General features: G+C 44.5%; 1 long non-coding RNA gene across 3 annotated transcripts in view; it reads left to right on the top strand.

The window, feature by feature from the left end:
* Positions 1 to 13,747, top strand: part of LOC135909323 (uncharacterized) — an 87,700-nt gene extending 73,953 nt beyond the window's left edge. For all 3 annotated transcript variants that reach the window (XR_011514952.1, XR_010566681.1, XR_010566682.1), the window contains one exon: positions 13,551 to 13,747. This is a non-coding gene — a long non-coding RNA (uncharacterized lncRNA). The remainder of the gene's footprint in view (positions 1 to 13,550) is intronic.
* Positions 13,748 to 22,941: the final 9,194 nt, after the last annotated feature.

The raw sequence follows: 22,941 nt of genomic DNA on the forward strand, positions 1-22,941 counted from the left end.
TAGCAAAAGTGGATGGAGATTCTCGGCCAGAAGCCGGCATGTCCGCGCTTTGGCGACGCTCGTGTTCGCCCTGACAAGTAAGTTTGAAGCAAGCTTCACTGATGCAGCCACAAGTGTCGACACCAGAGCCTGTAGAAGCTTCTCCGGTCTGAGGACATATGCAAAAACCTCTTCCAGCGATTGCTTGGGAAAGCTGAATATAATGGTGTTGTCAGTGACGTCGAAACTGGCCAAATTTTTTTTCCAGTAGCTTGCAGTAACGACGGAAGTCACGTTTGTGAGGACGTTCATGCTGTACCTTTCGGTGGGACCAGCCTTCAGCTTCTCCAATTCTTTCAGGAAAATCTGAACTTCTTGCATCTGAACTGCCAGCGAAAGAGCTTTGTTCACTCTTTCAAGCGCGCCGGCCATCAAGTCATCCTTCAGGCTCGGAAAGTAGCTTTCCGCCGGGCTGGCGAGGGTAGGTAGTGAGATGTTCAGGCACAACGTATGATCTGCCAATGCACCGATGTCGAACTGAACTGTAGAGGGTAGCCCAAATCGAAGCGACAGGTCGATGATCAACGCGATCAGGACTTGAGGAGTCAGAGCAGAGGCTCGGGGTGGGTCAATAACGCCAATCACAGCATCTGCCGACGATCTTCCCAAAGAGACACTGCCATACTCGGGCGACAGGACGCAAGCGCGGTAATAGGCGGCCACAGCCTTACCAGCCTGGGTAACTGGAAAGCCGTCAAGTGGGCCAGTATTACGACTGAGCGGTTCGGATGCGTCGTCTCGGGTTGCGATAAATGCGTAGCAGGTGTAACTGAAGATATTGTAGCATGGGTCGACGCTAAAGTTGGCGGCGCTGAAGAGGCGTTGAAGCACGTCAGGGCAGCAGAAGTCGGTCGTGTCCAGGCGTTTCGCAGGAGGCTTCACGTATACAAAAAACATCACAATGACTGCCATCCCAGCGCCAAACACGACAGCCGTACCACAGTCAACGCCCGCAGGTGTGGAGCGTGGCTTGTCAGAGCTCTCGCAGCGTTCTTCCTTGAGTTCTGCAGCCATTTTCGCCTTCTCTCTCTGCGATGAAAGCATTAACCAGTTTCGCGCGGGCAAATCTAACTTCTTCTTTTCTTACACTAAAGATTCTTTGTCCTCTTTCTGTAGAAATATAAGAAGGCATGACTCCTATTGTTAACAAGTTCTCTTAGTTTGCAACTGTTATTTCAGCTGCAGCCGAAAGGAGAGATTGAAAAAGAATTAGCGCTGTCATCCAATCGGAGTTTATTGAACGTTCAGAGGAATACACACTCCTTCGAATATACATCTTGTTTAACCTAGTTAGGCCTTGTGGCTCATTAAGAGGCCAGGTGCACCGTAGAATTATCGATGCGACCAGTTCACGTGGTTTTGTAATTTTTCTGTGGCGGGTCTTGCAATATGTCCGCAGATATTATTCGCTGCAGATGCGCGGAAAGACGAAAAAGCCGCTGAACAAATGACATCACGACAAACTTCACTCGAGTGTCTATTGGAGCTGGAATGAAGAAATGAGGAAGAAGACCGCGTAGTTTGTACTCTCGACATTGTATGTTTGCGTGTAATGGCCTGTTGGCCATTGCAACCTAGCTGGTAAGAGCCAGTGTTCAAGAATATGAACAAAAACAGCCTGAATATAAAATGCCATTTTTCAATGACAGTGCCCCATCAAATGGGGAACTGTCAGTGCTCCATTTGATAATGATCCTTAGTTCCATATATATGTCGTACAATGTCTATTTGCTTAGTGGTTTATTTCTACTGACTTCGATGGTGGCTTTAACCTGAGAGTATCGTACAAAGATATTAACAAAAAGAAAACAGGTCGGATGCGCAGTGAACAAGATTTAACTATATTGAACTAACAACTTCAAAGATGGGGAAGAAGTTATGTACAAAATCAAGCACTGGTGCATAAAAATAATCACTTGAAATCGGCAATATCAGTGCTGAAATCCGGCTGTACTACGGGCCAACGCTTCCTGTCTCTGTGAGCGGGCTCATCTCGTAGTGTGCTCTTAGCTAGCCGGGGTTCCGAAAGCTAATTTCGTATCAAAAACACACACACAAAAAATTAAATTGTTGCGATTGCTCGGCCTCAAACACGTTATAAGAGTAATTCACCAGTTCTTTAAAGCCGCATTATCAATGAATGACTGCATGCGCACAGGGCTTGGCCGGGAATATTTACAATTTCGAGTCATCGTTGGACTACAGACAGGTTCTCCCTCTTAACAGCGGCGGCCTCATTGCGTTCCCCGCGTCAGGAGAGAGCAGTATGCAAATTTTGAGCTCAACGATGCTTCGAAACGATTCAAACTGTGCGACAGTGAGTAATGTATTTATTGCTGCTGCGATTTTCCGTTGTGTCCGAAGAGTTAGCTCCAGTAGTCTTATCGCTCACTAATGTTTATTTTACTGAAAGTTCGCGATCAATCCGATGCCTTTGGAATCGTTTGTCATCGAGCACAAGAAAGAAAAAAATTAGTTTGCTCTCACATGTAGTACAGCGAGCGAAAAAAAAAAGTTTCCATTGCCATCGCCATTTGTTCCTGCTAGCTTGTGGGAGCAGTCGTCTGATTCGATGATATCAGATCTCGCCGAGCAACAGCGGTCATAGACGTATGCGTTAAATCATCAAGGAGCGAGAGAAAGATGCTTTGATATCATGCAGGAGAAGCGTAAAAACAAAACAAAACAAGGGAAGCGTATTTTTCTGGGAATCCAGCCTTCGCTATAATATTTCCCCTCTATCTTTGCCTCGTTCATTATTCCCGACCTTTCAATTCACATCTCTAACACCACATTGTGCTGCTGTAATTATGTGCAGAGCACTGCAAAATAAAGCTCAAGCTTTTCCACACTGAGGAGCAAACGAAAACGAAAGAAAAACGAAGAAAGAAAGCATACACTCCTTCTAGACGATGGCTCACTCCACTAACTTGATGAAGTTAATTACAGCTGAGCATCACCTTCTTATTTGTGTTGCGCTCCGCAGGTATCCTTTCGAATGAGGCGGGCTAAAATCAGTTTATCTCTGAGCTAAAAAACGTATTTCTTCGGTTAGTTTATTTCAGGATGGCTTCATTTTCGAATACATGAACTTATCTGATACTTCGCGTTAATCTAAGTGCACGCTATTTTAGAAGCAGAACTTGGTTTCGCTTGCGCGTCTCATCTCATGATTGTCGAGTCAGACAGCGAAGAAAAGACAGATGATCCCTGCCCATTTTTCCCTCCAACCGGTTCTGGCATCAGTGGGTGAGGCACCTGTCCAGAAATAGGCAATATTTCTGAACCTTTTGCCTCGAAGGTTGGGGGAGTGTGAATGTTGGGGCTGAAAAAATCTGCAAAAAGAAAAATAAGAAAGGAGGGGGGGGGGGAAATGAAACCGTGATTATAATAGTTCCCAGGCTTGTGGAGGTGGCTTGTGAAAGTAACCAAGCCACCAAGCCTGAGTGTTAGACAGGGAAAATGCGCACTGAGCGCTTTAAAGGCTTGACGAAAATATACCTGTTCTCCCACCGTTTCCTAGTGGGTATGGTGTGGCACTGCTAATTACCACGTCGCGGGATCAAACTCCCGCCTGGGTGCCCGCATTTCGATGGGTGCCAAATGCAGAAAGGCCTGCGTACAATGCATTCGGTGCAATTTAAACAACCCCTCCCCTGGTGGTGAAAATTAATCCGGAGTCCCCCTACTATGGCGTGCGACTGACAATCGGATTGTGGTTTTGGCACGTAACACCAAAGAATTTAATGTTTTTCTTTTAAATATAAAACCTGTAAAAGAATACTCCACAGTTCTTCCACGCCCACGTGGGCAGCAGAGATAAAGGTAAGCGAAATGCACATTTCTGTTACGAAAAGTAAAGGTTGGAAGTATCAGTTTCATGGATAGAGGTACGCCTTGCAATAATGCGCACATTCTCCTTTATGATCTCGTTCATACTTGAGATGTGGGGACAGATCGACATCCAAAGGCTCTTTACACTCATACGCGAGACAAAAGAAGGATACATGTTTAAACGAAGACTGAAAGATAAAAGGATACTGCTCTTTGATACTTCGCTAATGCACGTGACCCGAACTGGAAAGGCACGCCGAAAGACTCACCATAAATAATGAACGTACAAAAACGTATCCCCAAATCCTTTGTCGTCCACCGAAATTTGCCCTTATTGCACGGATATAATGCAACGCTGCGTTGCCTTTGTGCAGGATGAAACCTGTTCGATCACCTTGGCAGCTCACAAAAGCCAGGTCTCTCTACCTTCTTCCAGACATTCGCGAACGCTCAGGCGTGAAGTGTGAGGCCCGTTACCTGTCGACAGAGCTAGTGGAAGTAAGTAGTAGTCTATGACTGATCGCAGTCCAGTCCCCGCCGCCTCGTCGTGCGGGGTAGGAGGCACTAATATTATCACTTAGGACCACCGCCACGGTAAAGTTCTTAGTTCCACATATAAAGTGTAATGTGGGTTCTTTCATTATATGCTGTTTAATGTGCGTTAAACAGTTTGTAAAAGCGGGTTTCTCCCGCAAAAGACACGTACGCTGCTTCTTTCCCACAAGAGGCCAAGAGGAAAAGTGTGGTAAACGTTGTGTGGCCCTACGCAAGCAGGGACGGCATCTCGGTCGCGTTGCAACTTGCAAGCAGCCTGTACCAACTATTACGAGTTAGGAAAACCAAGAGGGAAATAATAATGAAAGAAGCTTTAAAAAAATGGGGGAGAGGTAGCAGTAGAGAATAGATCAACTGGTCATATATGAATTATTCATGTCATTATAACAAACGCTTGAAGCGGACGCTGTGCTATGACTATAATCGTAACAGCTCCAATCATGAAGTACCCACCGCCCCGAAGCATCATAGATATCTGCGAAAACGAAATATGTCTAATCTGCTCTGAACCTACTTGAAAGCCCATGAAGAATAAACAGAACTGGCAAGAACTTCTCGCAACACCGTCCCTGAGCATTATTGGACTTGCAACACGCAGTAACGCCGATAATAAAGCATCCTGACATGTACTTGTTGCTAGAATTTTAACGAAACCATGAACTCGTCCTTTGTTCTAGCATTCCTTCCTTCCCTCATATATGTTCCTTCTCGAAAGAGGGTGGAATGCTTGTCTCCGTTAAGCAAAAAAATTGGTTCAATAAATGGCAACTTCGGCCGCGACATTGTGCTTCTTTGCTTCCAGTACTTCAATTATTCTGCGATTATTTTGGTTTCTCGGACTGGTAACCATTTTTTTCTCTTCTGATCCCGCCCTCTAGTTACGAAGAACTCGTTTACTTCCGTTTCCTTTGCCTTAAGAGAAAGGAAGTCAGGGCACGTGTCACGTGAACGCATCGGGAAGCTCTAACCTAACGAGACAACGAAGCTTGGACGAAACCAGACAAACGAGCCGAGCCTGTTACCCTCGGATCTTTATTCTTTGTTGTACCAGAGAAAGGAAGTGAAGGACAATCTAAACGCCGCCTCTGCCTGACTGGGATCGCTTTTACTTAACAGACACCAGAAGGTACAAACGCCGAGCAGAGATTGCTCGATCGTCAGGAAACATATCACGCGTAGAACGAGATTAACCTGAGAATATGGGGTAAGGGAAAGCCAGGCACTGTACTGAGACACACACTAGAGAAGCAGAACAAAGAAAGCTCTTACAACATGAAGAACAAAAAAGGTTCATCCAGAGCTGGCGCTCCATTATCGGCTAACCTTGTATTTTCTTGTTTTTTTTTATTCCCGTCCTTACACCGATTTGGTGTCTTACGAGGTGCCATACCAAAATAAACTACTCATTCTTTATATTCTTCTATACCACGTTTTCTTTACTCCCGTTAGAGTCTCGATAGAAGCTGCCATGCTGTTACTTTTCTTTTTCATTTCTTTCTGCCTTCACAAAGAGTGATACGGGATTTGGAGGTACAATATGACGTCGCTGCTAGATACACTGTCTGCTTACTGTATTTACACGCATCATTTGTCTAGTCTGCATTTTGTCATCTTTATTCGGCGTGGATTGTTTGTGTTGTGGTTTCCTACTTTCTTTCTTGAGTATGTCTTCTGAAAAAAAAAAAAAAACGCTATACAGGGAATACACTTTTTTTTTTTTTGCAGACCCGTTTGTCTTCCTGTCAATGTCACTGATAGGGTTTTCTGCTTCGTCAGCTGCCTCGAGTTCCAATCCCATTAACTTTCGATTCACGGCGAGTGCGGAATTCGTCCCCGCCTTCGCTTAAAGGAAGGCGAAAAGAATTTTGCCAAGGGCGACGGTCCTTCATCTCATACTGAGAAATACTGAGAAAGGCATCTGCTACATTGCGCACTACTATACGCAGGTGTCTTTGCTCCCGTTGCACTAGCTTTATATGTTGAACAACGCCGTATATTAATGCGATAGCATTATAAGCCAACTTTCCGTATCCGTTTAATGGCGAACGTCGGCCGATCCTGGACAACAGTATACGTCGCTGCTGTCGTGCTAGGCTGGGCGCAGTAATCACTATGCTGTCAAATGAGGTGCAGAAGATTAACTGTTCTATCGAAGATAAATAACCTACCGATGTCACAAAAGCTTCGCCTCACCAATATTCTAGCATGTACGTTGGATCTGACGTCATTACATTTATATTAAATTGTGTATCTCTCGAAGTTATAAGAATGCTATCCCACACTTTAATAGTTAGAGCTAGCGACTTTCTCTCCAAATACTTTTTTTTCTCCTTGCAGTGCCTTTTCTCTTCTGTATTGGAAATAGGTGAAAATGCTGCTTGTGATGCCTGCTGTAGCGAGAAGACTTTTGAGCAAGTTTTGTGTTTGTCTTCGATATGTTGCACAGACACGATTGCTAGCAATGGCACTAGCTCGTGTTGATGGTAGACAATTGCAAGAAGAAATTGTTTTAGAACAGTGACTTCACAAGCCGTCGTTGCTGTGGGCTACCAATAAACTATCATTCTTAAGGACAAGAAGCCTGCACAACTGACTTTAGCCTCGATAACTGCTAAGTGTTCTCATGGGCTGTGAACAGCAGTGATTGTATGCATGAGCTCTCTCTATTTACTTTGTTGTGATCTTCCAACCCCTCTTCCTGCCCTGCCATCCAGTGAAGCGTTGCAAATGGGATATTTCTTTTTAGAGTCTACGGTTAACCTCCCTACCTTTTCTCTTTATTTATTCTGTTCTTCTCTGCCTCTCTCTCCCTCTCTCTGTCTCTATTCGCAGCGCCTTTCTACATATAGAAAGCGGGCAAATCAGCCTCCGAAACTTCTGTAGTTAAACTGGATTTTTGCACCTAGTGTCAAATAACTATTTGTGAAACCTTCGATGCATCTGTATGTCTACAGTATAGCGTTATCGAAATAGCGTTTTTATCGATGGGCTTGCTATGATATATTAGAGCGAAATACATTTTTGAATACTGATCCTAGTATAATGTGGAACTAGAAACACAGATTCGACGTGTTGCTTTCTTATGAGTGATATTAGTGCGTATATAAACATTAGTGCGAAATTAGAGCTGTGAAATTCCTCAGCTATTTCTTACACAAGAGCTACACCCACGAGCAACACCTACGAGGCCTTATAAGTTTCGAGTGAGTCGCATTTATTATTTCCAACCAACACTAAAAGATGCCTCTCACAAATGATTCCTTTGCACTTGATGGGTTGTTGTACTCGTATCTGTGTACGTCCATCGATCGATTAGAACGTTTTACAAAGTTCGCATCATTATGAATGGATACAGAATAGGAAGCACAACTTTTGCATCACTTAACGCTTTCAGTACCCATGTGTGCCACAATCTCCGCTTCTTGCAGCCTCGGTAAATACGAGAGCTGCGCTACAAGCTCCGTACGCCCTGATTGAGGTTAACTTAAGCTATTCTAAACATGTCGACATGGGCTCGACGCACCGCATTGAAAAGGGCGGAATGTCGTAAGAATAACTACTTAGAAAATAAAAAGAAAAGCCTGCAGATCCCACGCCCCGTGAGAATCGATATTATGCGAAGCAGTGTGCGGGGAGCCTACCAAGTTAGCGAAACTACCCTGAGGACGCCAAAAAGTAGGCGGCTCTTTCATGACCTACATGACACGCATGTCATGCCATTCTCGTCATGAGCTATTATTTATGTTCCCCATATACTTTTGTCATACTAAGCCAATTTCGGTACATACCAAGTTAACGAAACGACCATGAGAGCACCGAGACGTAGGCGGCTGTTTCACGACCTACGTGAGACGTATATCATGGTATTCATGCCATGACCGGTCACTTATGTTCATCATATGCTCTTGCACACTATGCCGATTTCGGTACATACCAAGTTAACAAAACGACCATGAGAGCACCAAGACATAGGTGGATAGACAGATAGATACTGTCAAAGTGCCAAATGTTCGCCAAGAAATGCTTCGCATTTCGAACTTGTCAAAATATAATCGGCGATGAACGTAAGCGAATAGCCGAATTCTTCTAGAAAGCTCTTCGATTTATTAAAGAAACAATGCGCTTGAAGATGTATATTTGTGCAGTGAGGATATTGTAGAGTTTGTTGTTTCTTTGCGTAATCCCGTAGAAAACAGAGCTCTTAACCAGCACATTTTTAGTGCTAGTTAAGGTGGTGTGGCGACAGCACGTGCCTTTGAAAGGTGTGTAAGTTACTTGATTCATTCATAGTGATTTAAGAAGATAATGACGTTTGGTGAAGAACATACCCCGAAACTCGTGTGCTATGCTGGTATGCGTATGTATAGGCGGAGCAAGTACGACCACTACAAAGCACTGCCCATCCCTCGCCTTAATAAAGAATGTCTTCGACTTTCCAAAGACATTTCGAGAAAATCTAGCGAAGCAATAAGCAAACAACTTGACAGTATTACCAATCAATGCAGACAGGAACGCAAACATCCGCCTGAATGCGCAGGAAGATCAAATAACCTTTCGCAGTAACATTATCAGGAAAAAAAAACCAGGAAGAACAACACTGCTTGAAAGAGAAGAACGTCGAAACACTCCAAGCTGGACATAGAAATTGGATTCGTTCCCCTGAAGATACGGGTGGCATAAAAACTCGAGAAGCCTGAAAAAGGACTGTTAAAGAGCGAAGAAATTTCACTACAGCAAGGTTTCACAACGGAAATGTTTACGCCAGGCACTAACGGATCCCTCTCGCTAGTACCTAAGCATAGTCAGTCTAGATGACGGAAGAATCACACGCGCCCTTGCTGCAACCGCAGCAACAAAAAGAACAGCAACAATAAGAAAGGAACGGTCCTTGAGAACGAAACGAAAGACTGATACAGGCTCGCACCTGACGTACAGGCGACAAGAAAACGCCATGTCAACGACCCATTCACTGTGGAATGCGTGCGGTGCACCGAGGAAAAGAGCCCGAAACACATTCGAAATTCCGAGTACGATATAGCAGCCGTGGAAACGGTAAACTGCACCTGCGTTCGCTGCATATTAAGGTGCGGTCCTCTTGCCCAGAGAGATAAGAGTGGTTGAGACTTCGTTCGCCACACAACGACTCAGGGTTAGACGTCATCATTTTTTCGGCGGAATTTCAGGAATACGGAGGCCGAAGTAGTACGCTTCTATCAAAGATCGTCATTGCTGATTTCTTCTAATCACTCTGAAAACGATTTTTATATTCTTATTATTTCTTACAATTCAGAACGGTGCCAGCATGAGTCCTTCAGCAACTCCAGCAACAAAGCGAGAATTAGCGGCAACCGCCCATAGTTAATCCAAATCATCGAGGTGCTCACAAAAGAACAAAAAAAATATGAAATAAACGCACGTGGTGCCAAGGAAGGTTACAGTCCAGATAGACCACAGCAGCAATCAATGTTGCTTTCATTGGATATTTATTAGGAATGCTGCCTGCAGTGAACTTAGTAAACCTGCACTACCTAGACAGCCATGGTCTGGCGATGAAGGCTGGTTACAGCTACGTGCATTTGGCATGGCCACGCATGGCGACTCATGGCAGCAAACAACACGCGCGGCTGCTGATACGTACGTGTTAAATACGAGCTGAAATGCATGTCCATATTATAGCGTGATGCACGGTCGACGAGATTCGAGCAAGTTTAACATGCATTCCACGTGTGGCAATGCTTGGCGAATCAAACAGGGAGGTCGCTGACGAACTTCCTCGCAATGACCGGGAGGTCTCGTTTCCGTCGAAACCTCCATCCGGAATGTGCGCGGAGTGCAGCAGAAGAATGCAAAGCAAATACTGCTGAATATACGTAAAAGGACAGTCGCAGCGGTCCAGTGAGCTGTGGTAAAGCACCAAAAAGAGAAAATTCGCAGTGGCGTGAAAGAGCAGCTCGAAGTGCGGACCGCGTTGCAAGAAGAACAAAAGCTGCCTGAACAACGTGACCCGCACGTTGCCGGAGGTGACAGCCAAGACAGCGGCGAAGACGATCTCCCGCCTGAAAGTGCAGCTCGAGGCTTTGAATTTCACTCGCGGGTCGTCGTGCCGACGGTCTCCCTCGAAACGCAATAACAGTGCTCACATAGCCGTGTAATTGCAACCCTTCTCAGCGGAAGACAGTGCTGAATGTTTTATACGTACCATGTGTTTCCTTCAATTTTATTTTCTTAGCCACGGTTTTCGTGCGCACCGGTTGCCGGCGTGTTTACGACGTAGGCATTCCCTATACTTTGCAGGCAAGTCCGGCGTCCAACGGTTGTCCGCTTTATGAAATACAAAAATGGACGCTGATCGCAAACCCTCCAGCCTGTTTTAATGCATACTGTGATAGAGCGAGCACATCATTTAGTCCTTGTAAACGTTAGTGCAGCTCTTACCTTACTGCGACATTTCTCTTTGGCTGATTTACACTTGCCGCAAGCTTCTTAAGAGTGCTGGAATATATAGCACCACCTGTTAGCGCAATAAGAAAATCTGCTAACTACAAAGCACTAGTTAACAGCATTGCAACTAAAATCTCTTGGACTTTCTGTTACGCTGTAAATATTGTACAAAGTCGCCGATATGACGTCTGAATTTAATAACAGTAATATAAGTGACGCCAGCTTACAGTAACATGTACGCACGGGCACATGTTTTCTTCGTGAGCAACAACATGCAGCACACAACGAGACAGAGAGAGACGCACACATACATGCACCACTGTATTCATTTATTTATTAAAGTACTATCCAGTACGGAAAGCGTTACAGAAAGGAGTGGCATCAGAAAACAACAAAGCCATACATGTGCAGCAATAATACCAATCCAGACTTGTTCTTGGGCCAAAGGAATCTTGGCACAATTTTGTTCGAGAAGACGGTACACGAACTTTAAATCTGTGATTAAAAGAGGATGGTATGTATGACGGTCGTGTTATAAATTATTCATTTTGACTGCTCATTTTGTAGGTTACATGGTGTCTCCCTTTGCTCCATTCTAGTGTGCTGCTATAGTTCACCATGAACCGGCTAGCACGGCAGTCTTCCAGTTTCCTTGGTGGGCTTTCTAAGCAGCGTGGTTTCGTGCTTTTGACTGAGCAAATTTCTTCTTCATGAAAGCTCAAGGGGATAAATGAATGAATGAATCCTGAGGTTTTACTTGCCGAAACCATGATTTGATTATGAGGCACGCGTAGTTGGGGACTCCAGATTAATTTTGCCCACTAGGGGATCTTTAGCGTGCCCCGATGCGGGGGACACGTTTTTATTTATTTTACATTTTTTGTTGCATTTAGCTTTCACTAAAATGTGGCCACCGTGGCCGGGATTTGATTCCGCGACCTCGTGCTTAGCGGGGCAACACCATAGCAACTAAGTCACCGCGGCGGGCACCTTCAAGGGGAAGCGAGGATTAAAAGTGTGCATGCCTGACGAAAGTCCCCGCTTCCACACACAGTTCAAAAAACGGTTTTCACGCAATATTAACAGCAACTCTTTTTTTCTGATATTGACGCAGGAACAGATGCAATGGAAGCTTTATGGGAGAGGCTTCCGACGTGGAGTTAACTGAAATCAGCTAATTACGATGGGAACAGTGGAGCTGCGTCGCTAAAGCAATCCATCTAACGACGTGTACAGCGTAAGAATTAACATTATCAAGAGGGCTGTATTACTTGACTTTACGGGGGAAAACATTCGAGAAAAAGTATTGAGATCGCCCTAGACAAAAGCCTTCTTTTGTTTTACCTACCGTAACATAACGTATACACCTTTAGTACGGCAATGGTTACTAAAGGGGCACATTTTCATGCTTTGCGTGCCTATTAATTAGAAGTTATACCCATCTGAATCGCGAGACCTGAACACAATTCGGGGAGACAGTCGCTTTTCAAGTCGTTTATCGTTGCCAAATGGTACGTTACAAACGTGAAAAATATATATATTTTTTTAGTTTTTAGATTGCCACTGTCAGATGTCAGAAGCAGCGTTTCTTTATTTGGTAAGAATGGCTTCTCTCCACATGAACGCAGATGAAGATGCAACATAGCGTGGTGCGTTGACATTTTGACGCTCCTTCCTGGATTTTCATGTCGTCTCACGGTGCTCCAAACGCATTTCCCGCCTAATGTTTCGTCGTCTGTGGCAACGTCACCACGACGTCACAGTATCAAATCACAAATTCTTGAAAAACAGCTCGAAACGAGACAAAGGACGGCAAAAAAATTAAAAGGACCAACTTCCCAACAGGTGGGTCTCCTTCCAAGCGTCTGGAAATCCCGTAGTTGCCGAGTATCTGGCTGGCAGTGCGCTTGTATTTATTTTACCGTTAGGCACCCGGTGAAAGCACTCGCACGCCTTCAACATGCGGCGGAGAATGCTCTGTTATCTTGCAAAGCTGTGTGGGCGAAGAGGTGTCCAGAGACCTTCGCAAATCTCTATGGGGCTCCCTTTCGAGATGACAACCCATGTAAACAAACGAACGCCAGCTCGTGTCACATCTCTACCCCTTTGAAAAAACAAAAACAAACGGTAGGTTTCCGGCGGCACCAGGATTCGAACATAGCACCTCCCGCATACGAGGCGGATGCTCTACCATTTCCCCACCACTGCGGTAAAAAAAAATTTAAAAAAGATTGCAATTGATTTGATTACAATTAATTGATTAGAATTGAAGGCTGGTGGGAAGAATGTGGTTGAATCACTTTGATACAGCTGCGCAAGCATCTGACATCCTATAAGAAATGAATATATTGTTTCCCAGTTAATCTTGTGAAGGCAATGTGAACTATAACATACAAAGGGTCCCTAAAGTAACCCGCAGTAAAGGTACACGGACCCTTTTTACCTTTAAGGCTACTGCAACCTTTCTAGACATCTCAATGGGAAAGCAATTGATGCCCCGTTACGCAAAAATACGGCTTGGTCGGCGTCGCCACCGAGTGATAGTACCAAAATGGCTGACGGCGTAAACAGTAAAAGCTCATCAAAAATGCTAAAATTGATGCCACATATCTCAGGCACGTTCCTATAAACAAATAATATCGTTGGCTTTAAAAATAAAAGTTGGTAAATTTTGGTTCCAGGTGGGAATTGTACCTGGCCCACGGAGTGCGAAACGAGCACACTTCCCCGACACCATGGCGACTTCACGATTCTATTTGACAAAGGTGTGCCCAGTGCGTGCGTCATTGCACACGTCACATCGAAAGGCGTGGCGTAGTGTGGGCGTCATTTGGCACGTGACGGCGCAACCAATGGGAGCGAGGTGGCGCCACGTCATGAGTGTATAAAATGACTATATAAAATAAAAAAAGCATTGTTGTCTAGTTGAACGCCACTGAGCTATCCTTCGTGTTATGAACTACTCGCGGGCAAGCGAGCGTGCTGAGGCGCTTCGAGAGTTTTGAGTTGGCCTTGCCGAGGTGCAGTTAGGGTAGGCAGGCGAGAACCTGTGCGTTCAAGGAACGCGCGAAAAGAAACATTTCACCAAAGGGACTATAAGGCTTTCGCCTTCCCACATGTAAGCAGTCTTAAGTGTCACTGCCGAATTAATTTTTAGCGTGACCTTTCGCACAGGCAGAAAAACCATTGCTTGCCTTCACTTCAAGCGCTGCCCTCTCGAAATAATTCGGCGCCTCCTCGTCCTGCCCCCTACGCCCACCCTCATTAAAACAAAAAGAAAAATGAAGAAGAAAACACCAAGCAGAAATCGAAATTTCCTCATCAGCATTCTTTCTTTAGTTCTTTTTTCTTTAATTGCGTACGCCACATTGGACGGGAAGAAGGAAAAGTAAGGTACCCCCGTCTGGAGGCATGATCCCTTTGTGCATGATCTGAAGGGCCGAAAAACCAGACAGTGGCACGAAAAGCTAAGAGTTATTCTTAAAGCAGAACTCAACTCCTTTCTCCGAAAAAGTACGCCCGACTTGAACATGATAAAATAAAATTTGAAAAAGAAACAATGGGAAGCGGATTGCTTTCCTTGACAGTTTCTCCCCGAGTGAAGTGGGAAAGCGGCGCATATTAAAGGGGAGCCAGAATCGAATGGACCGTGCCGAAATGAAACGGCGGTTGTCAGGAATGCGACACTCCGCTGGGCTTCACCTACACAGCGTATTTTAGCTTCCTTACGACCGCTTTGTATTCTTTTTTTTCCTTAAGGTGTCGTCCTGGCCCAAGAAAGCAGGGTTGCTTGTCCTGGCTTCCTTTTCTGCCTTTTAGCCCCATACTTTACCCAGCTACGTTTGTTCATGTCCCCCCATCCTTTCTTTTGGCACTGTGTTGTTCGTTTGTTCCTTTCTGGTTCATTTTTTTACGAGTGCGTGAAGTTGAATGACGTGATACGGGCTCGGTGAACTTAAATTTATTTTTATCGGTGGCAGGCCATGTAACAGCTGGCTCCTGCTTTGCATGCGTTGCTGAATGTAACATTTTCTCTTGCGTATATAGTTAGTTCTGCAGCTACACATCACACGAGATGAATGCGCGGGGCAAACAGAGATGTACAAATACAATACAATTAATTGCACTCCCTTATTAGAGTGCACATGCGGACACAGCGTTGATGAAACGCAATGTGTACGAGAGAGGGAGTTAACTTTAACAAAAAAGTGGATGGCTCATGGACGTACAAGCAGGGTTCAGCGAAGGGGAGAAATTTCTCATTAAGGAAAGTTGCATAAAGACCCGAAGTCAGATTGATAAACGCAGAATCAAGAACTAATGAAGTTGCATGAAGACACACTAAGTCAAGTCACGCAGCATGATACGCCCAGCGCTCTTGCTAAAGAAATATGTGTCTCAAACACGAAGATGAACAAGTAGTTTTTTGGTAATGTGCTCACTTACCATGTGCCTAAGATTGATGAGGATTTCTCCTCATTTTCTTTTTCGAAATATATTTTTTTGAATGTGCACTTGTGTTCTGTATTAGGATTGAGTATCGGATGGTGCATTCGTATTTGGTTGCAGTCCTATACACGTATACACTCCGACCGCCTTCTTTCTTTCTTCATATGCCTACGCACAATTCTTCTTCGATAAAAATTAAACCGAGGTGATAAAAGTGAGGCTACCCTTACCTTAACAAAGAAGAGAACACGACAGTTGAGGCAGCGGATGTCACCTAAAACAACGAACTGTGCCATTTCATATGTACAGTGATAGAACATCTTAAGCAGAAATAAAAGCATATGAACACGCATAATTCAAGAGCAAGCTGGATAACTTACGGTAAGAGAGGCAAAAGGCCATCGGGCACTTGAACGGGGAGACGTAAAACCATTGACGGCCACTGCAGCGGCCGGCTCCTCCGTTTTACGACCCAGAAAAGCAATTTCCGTAAACTGCGGCTGTACGTTAACGGCTTCAACGGAGCGGTGTCTCTAGGAACCTAGGACATCGCGCGCCATGTCCAGCGCTCTTTTGCAATAACCTGGAATCAAAAGCGCCGGAAGGATAACACTCACAAGGATGCCCTTGCAGATGGTATTTCTTTTTTCCCTTATTACATGTGAAATATGGAAAGTTTGGTCGCATAAAAGGCTCGCTATCCCCGAATCATATCTAGGAAAGCAATGAAAAATCAGAAAATAAAATTGAAAATCCAAAATACTGTCACAAATATATAACAAAATAACAAAATACTACAAGCGCAAGTTGGCAGATCAAGTAGGAAAAAAAAAGCCAGGTTAGGAGTCTATAAGGCAACGCAAGCATTAACAGGTAAAGGTAACAAAGAAGAAAGGTAAAATTCATTTAAGCTAATGTTTGTAAGGAGTTTATTCAGTCCCTATTTACGAAAAAATCCCGTAGAACTTTGATAGCTAATCTCTGTCTCTTGGGGCACGACCATGGTCCTTGGCTAGTCCTGACCAAACTTGTCCGAAAGGTAACCACCGACTTGGGGCGGATTCAATTCTACACAATTTTTTAAAGTCTCTTCGTGTGTCGACATAAGACTTGATTTCATATTCTACCATCAAGTTGCGCGTCCCGAAATATTTGTATAGGGAGACGTTGCACTGGCTATTAACCAAAAATTCTTCCTGCACTTATCTATGAGTTCCAAATGACCTTTCTGCCATACAAGGAACTATTCCTGGAGTTTCAGAATATATGTCACTTAACGAAGGTGGTTTGTGTTGCAAACAACCGCAGGGTTAAACGATTGAAGATTTGTTCGCATGTATTCTTTTTCTTGCTGGCTACATGTGCGCCTTAGCCAAGTTCAAGCCAAGACACAAAACAGAGCTCCGTGCATATGTCATCTGCTGTGCCAGTGGTCATGCCCCGTTGATGAATCATTACTAGGCACTTCATTTCCTTCATGCTGTCTTCCCGTAGTACTATCATAGGCAGAATAGTCAGCGCGACACCTTAAATTAGTAGGTTTCACTGGTCTAAAGCGAAGCTTGTCTCATCGCTTTGCCTTCAACAATGCCCACGACAAAATTGCGCTAAAGTAACACTCAAGACAGTGTGTAGAGCCTCAAATTGTTTCCTTAACTTCTCTTTGATCTTATTTAGCCAGCCGCCATGCGTAAGAATCGAAATGCAGTCCAACCCCCATGTTTAAAAATTAAATTGTGGGGTTCAACGTTCTCAAAGTGTAGAGTGCGTTATGTGAAATTCGCCACCGTGGAAGGCCCCGGTTTAATTCTGACCGGCCGGGGCTCTTCAACGTTCGCCTCAATACGAGCGCTCTTGCACTCCACCCACATCGTAATGTGACCGCCGTGGCCGGATTCGAATCCGTGTCCTCAGAAGTCCAACCTCGTATATAGTCCCTGCTCGAGCTACCGCGGATGATATCCACCGCTTTATAGTATATGAATCATGGTTCGAGTGGTTTTTAAGATATAAAGAAACGTTCTCGTACCAATGATTCTTGGATATTCGTTGCGCGACATTCTTGGCGAACACATTTCTTTCACCGTTCATCCGACATGTTCCTGAAAAACAAACAAGAGAGGGAGAGAGATAAAAAAAAGCGCGATGGTCTCACTCAGTGTTCCGGTGCAGTGTCAGCGTGTTCTCGACCGTGCGTCTCCCCGGCGGCAGGAGTTTCAAAGGCTTAACGATGCCCCCGGGGTTTGTCCGGCGCCAGCAATATTTGCGGCGTCGCCGCACTTTACTAGAATGTGTGTGCGGCGGCGCCTGCTTAGTGGAGACTAGGAATTCCGCTTGCCTCGGCGATATGTACGCCGCGGCCCACAAATTTTCCGTAAGGCAATGGCAGACTAGTGAGAAAAAGCCGAGAAGTCTCTTATAAACAATAAATCCATTGACTTCCTTGTGACTCAGCTGATCGGCACATAAAGCGCACTTTTGTACTTCGGGGGAACAGCTAGCTGGTGCTCTAAAAAAAACTGAGAAAGACAAAGAGCAATCTGAGAAGAGGGGGAGGATAACGCGACTAATGACATGCACTGCTTGCTACGTATAGTTATAGTGAGTTATATTCCTTCCGAGTTCGTTGCAGGCATTCTCAAGGACCTCCGTCTAATGTAGTCACTTATGCATGCAGCAAGGGCAGGGATCATGGAGGAATTTTATTTGTAGAAAGGCAGAGAGGGTGACGCCAGCTTTCCATAGTGCCTCTCCATAGATAGATAGATAGATAGATAGATAGATAGATAGATAGATAGATAGATAGATAGATAGATAGATAGATAGATAGATAGATAGATAGATAGATAGATAGATAGATAGATAGATAGATAGATAGATAGATAGATAGATAGATAGATAGATAGATAGATAGATAGATAGATAGATAGATAGATAGATAGATAGATAGATAGATAGATAGATAGATAGATAGATAGATAGATAGATAGATAGATAGATAGATAGATAGATAGATAGATAGATAGATAGATAGATAGATAGATAGATAGATAGATAGATAGATAGATAGATAGATAGATAGATAGATAGATAGATAGATAGATAGATAGATAGATAGATAGATAGATATCGTTACACCCATACATTTAGATTAAGCCAGCAACAATGCAGCCTAGCAAAGCATTTAGGAAATTAGCAGTGTTTCTATATTACAACGTTTAATTATAAGAGACACGGATATAAAAGGTACTGAAATTAAATTATGGGGTTTAACGTGCGAAAGTCACTTTCTGAGTATGAGGCACGTCGCAGTGGAGGACTCCGGAAATTTCGACCTCCTGGGGTTCTTTAACGTGCACCTAAATCTAAGTACCACTGGCGATTTCGCATTTCGCCCCCATCGAAATGCGGCCGCCGCGGCCGGTATTCGATCCCGCGACCTCGTGCTCAGCAGCCCAACACCATAGCCAGAGAGCAAACACGGCGGGTGGATATAAAAGTGATAGATAATACCGCATCTCGCCACTGGCAACCTAAACAGAAACCTCCCCGTGACACGTTGCGATGCTCTACCAGTCGATGAACGGTGGCGGTTGTCTCCCCGTCCACTATATTATTATTTAGGTATGTGTACTAAACCTAGCCTGACGAGCGTCAACCAATCGTCAAATTTTAACATTGTAGAAATTAAGGAAGCAGTAAAGAGCGGGGGAAGCGTAAAATTTTCAAGAAGGTGGCTGTGTTGGGCGTAAAGGATGCCTGAATTCGAATATCAGAGGGCGTTGTAATCAGTAATTTCAGTTGTAAAGTAAGGACAGCAGACGGGCCGGGATAATTCGGTGATTCTATTCCAATTCTTTTCCTTTCCCCGCTTCAGGAATTGTACGAGCTATAGCATTCAGCCGATACGTTTTCATCACCAACGACTAATCGGGAGCTGTGCGTGATCAGAAAGAAAAGTTTACGTGCCAGAATCGCCCTATGATTATGAGGCAGGCTGTACTGGGGGAATCCAGATTAATTTCGACCACCTGGAGTTATTTAACGTTCACCTAAATATAATGCACGAGCGTTTTTGATTCTGCAGCAGTCGAAATGCGGTCGCCGCGACTGGTATCGATCCCATGACCTTGACCTCGCGAGCGCAAATAAGTCCATATATTCATTAGGCTATGTGGCGGCAGGTGAATTGAATGGAGTCAATGAAACCAGGAGATTGTGTGCCGACCATGGTGTCTACACTTATTTGTAGAGTTCTCATAAGACCCACGTTACCATGGCTACGTGAATGTTCGGGGTGCTGTGCAGTATTAGTATGATTAAGATGTAGTTAAATGGAAGTCCCTTGGGTAACATGAGAAGTATTTAGAAGGTATTTGCAAGATGTGTCCAAGGTCAAAACGCGGAACGGGAAGATGGAGTTACAATAGATATGACAAATATGGCGGGGACATCTTAAAGAATGTGGACACTCTGGGAGCCAAGTGTTGGCAGATACAGTTGAGGACGGCTTAGGATGAGGAGATTTTATACAATAAAGTAAATTCACGTATGGCTAAGAACTGGCGCAGTACAGGAGTCATGCAGATGGCTGGGATGGGCCATTGTCGAGCAGCGGACATGCGATAGTGTAGTAGTGGTGGTGGAGATGATGATGATGATGATGATGATGATGATGATGATGATGATGATGATGATGATGACGACGACGACGACGACGACGACGACGACACACAGCAGATGCACTTTCCCAAACTTACAGGCCGGCTGCGCTGAAACGTGAAACTCGCACGATTGGTACAGACACTTTTATGCTTACGCTAAACTTTGGTTGACTGGTAAACTTTGTTCACACCGACGAGCTCAAGCGCTAAAGCAGCACAATGCTGTCGGCGATCAGAGACACGGGCCACTGTAACAATCAACGCCGCCGGCAACGCTGCAACCGCTTTTGTGGGAAACACGCCGCTTTCCAAACATAGCTGCGAGGTCCGGAGCGCGATCTGTCTTTTCGTGGCCGCGAATGGAAATGTGGATTAACGGTCGTGTGCTCGTTGGTCGAGGATCGCTGTTCGGCGCCCCGCGACTTTATGGGTCCCCCGAGGCACGAGAATTCTCATAATGGGCGAGACACGCATAAGCGAGGCTTTAACCACTGGCGGCGGCTTGCCCAGTTTCCAGCTGCGTAACTGTAATGACCGGGAAAGGTGTTGGCAAGTATAGAAAACGTGCTGGTCGACACGTATATAGGCTAGAGAATCGTACACAAAACTAAATATGACAAAAACAAGCAAACAGTCCAGTCACGAACAATGCAAAGATTGCAAGATGTTAGATTGAAGACGCGTTGTTTGCACACAATTGTCAACCTGCAACAGATTTTAAAAAGATCCACGGATGATGGCATCAGTGGATTCGCATGCTGAGCAGTACATTCCAAGCATAGCTTTTTCCACGTGCAGCAAAAGCCTAAAACGACCTTCCCCATGACATGGGTGCCATCACATGCCCAAACACATTTTCTGAAACTATTACCGATATTTTGTGATCACCGGAATGTGGGTGCTTGTAACTACATGTATATAATGTATAATAACCGCCCCTTATGTATTATCCTGTAACGGGATCTTTAAGTTAATAAAGTGAAGTGAAATATGTGAAGGACGGCCCCCGCTTCTAAATTGTGGAAACAGAATGACTGCCCAGTTTTTTTTTGTGTATTCGCAACATAGATGTTACCACGCTGATCAGAAAATAAAAAGAAAGAAGCGAAAGAGATCAAATCATAGTAAGTGAATAATTCCTGTCGCCGTGCGTGGACGATTAATCCTGAAAAGTTGAACCGAGGGAACCCATTAAGCAAAGAAAGAAGCCCAGACCAAAATCTGTAAGGGATATATCACTATTAGAACTATTATACTAAACCGTCTTCCTCGTTTTCCTTTTACCTATTTGTTTGTTGACCTTATATTCTTTTGTCTACCACGTTGGTCATTTCTGTAGATTGTGTCTTGCGGATTGATTACCTTTTAAGTGAGCCAAAACGCTCCGTAGCTGTTTCTGGGGACTATAATAAACAATTGATTGATAGGGTATGATTATTATTATTATTATTATTACTTTTATTATTATTATTATTATTATTATTATTATTATTATTATTATTATTATTATTATTATTATTATTATTATTATTATTATTATTATTATTATTATTATTATTATTATTATTATTATTATTATCGTCGTCGTCATCGTCATCCCTTCTTTTCCGCTGCCCAACCATGGCACTCTGACGCTATAGATAGTATGGTCATTCAAGAACATATACAAAACAATTAATGTTGGTGCGATAGCCAATTAATTGAAAGAACACCATGTTGACTTGTGCTTTCTTGAGGCACATGTCAACATGGTGCTCTTTTGATGAGTTGGCTGTCATGTTTTGAGGTCTTGAGACTGGTTTGATTGAACATTCAAGAGCAACGCGAAGGTGTAAAAGACGTCGTATATAACAGAGGACTCAACGCTAATTTTGATTTCTTGGAAACCTTAAAGGCGTTCGTTAATCCTGGCGTACCAGCGTCCTTTGCTTTTTCCGCGCGCTATCGGAATGCGATAGCCACGACCCTTAACACAGTGGCCCACATTTGCTCGAACTCTCTTCCTCTAGGGGAGGCCATCTTATTTCCGGTATTGATTAACGCATCTCGGAAAACGGGGTAGTGAATGAAAACACTGGAACGACCCGTCCCTATTTCTCTCCCTTAGGTCGGCTTAATACCTCGAAGCCAAAATCCGGGAAAAGAATGCGTCAGGAAGGAAGGAAGGAAAAAGTGGAGAAGGAAAGGTAGGGAGGTTAACCAGTTTAGCTTAACCGGTTTGCTACCCTACACATGGGAGGGGAGAGGGATGGGGGAGATTGAAGATGGGGAAGGGGGAGAGGGAGCGAGAGCACATAGCACAGTACACATCGTCCGTTGGAGTCCATCAATCTGGCATGGTACGCGACATCACTCTCACAGCCGCTTGTCCAATCCCGTCTCTTTCAAAAACCGAAGTAGTCCCTTTGTCGCCTTCACCTGCGATATCTTCTGTTGGCGGCATGTGACAGGTGATTTTCTACGTTGATCCAGCTAATCGAACTCAGCGTCTATGGGCATCTTTTCAGTCTCTACAGCTACCGCGCAAGCAGCGCTCTACCGGCGGGAGCCCGGAAATCCCCCCTCCGCAATAGATCGTCCTCTGCGCGCTCGTTACCCGTGGCCAATTAATGTTGCAATTAAAAGGAGGGATCGAGCATTTCATTAAGGAAGACGTTCAATGCCGAGATCGGGAAACGGAGAAGGCGGCTGCTGTAGGGGTGCACGGGGTAACCTCTCGTGAGGGCTGTATAGGGAAAGATGCAAAGCACCACCGCCAGTCTGGTTTTTTTTTTCTTCTTTTTTTATACGCCCGCGTCGATCGAGTAGTAGTTCCGGAGGCCTTGTTTCGAAGCCAGGGTCCGAGAGGACCACTTTGCCCTGGCGTACGCTTGCGCGAGAAGCCATTCCCCCCCCCCCCCCTTTTTTTTTCGGTTGACTGCGCACGGCAAAGGCTCAGGCGTTCTTGGTCGATTTTCGG

This window comes from Dermacentor albipictus, chromosome 5 (genome assembly GCF_038994185.2).
Source record: "Dermacentor albipictus isolate Rhodes 1998 colony chromosome 5, USDA_Dalb.pri_finalv2, whole genome shotgun sequence".
Classification (NCBI taxonomy): domain Eukaryota; kingdom Metazoa; phylum Arthropoda; class Arachnida; order Ixodida; family Ixodidae; genus Dermacentor; species Dermacentor albipictus.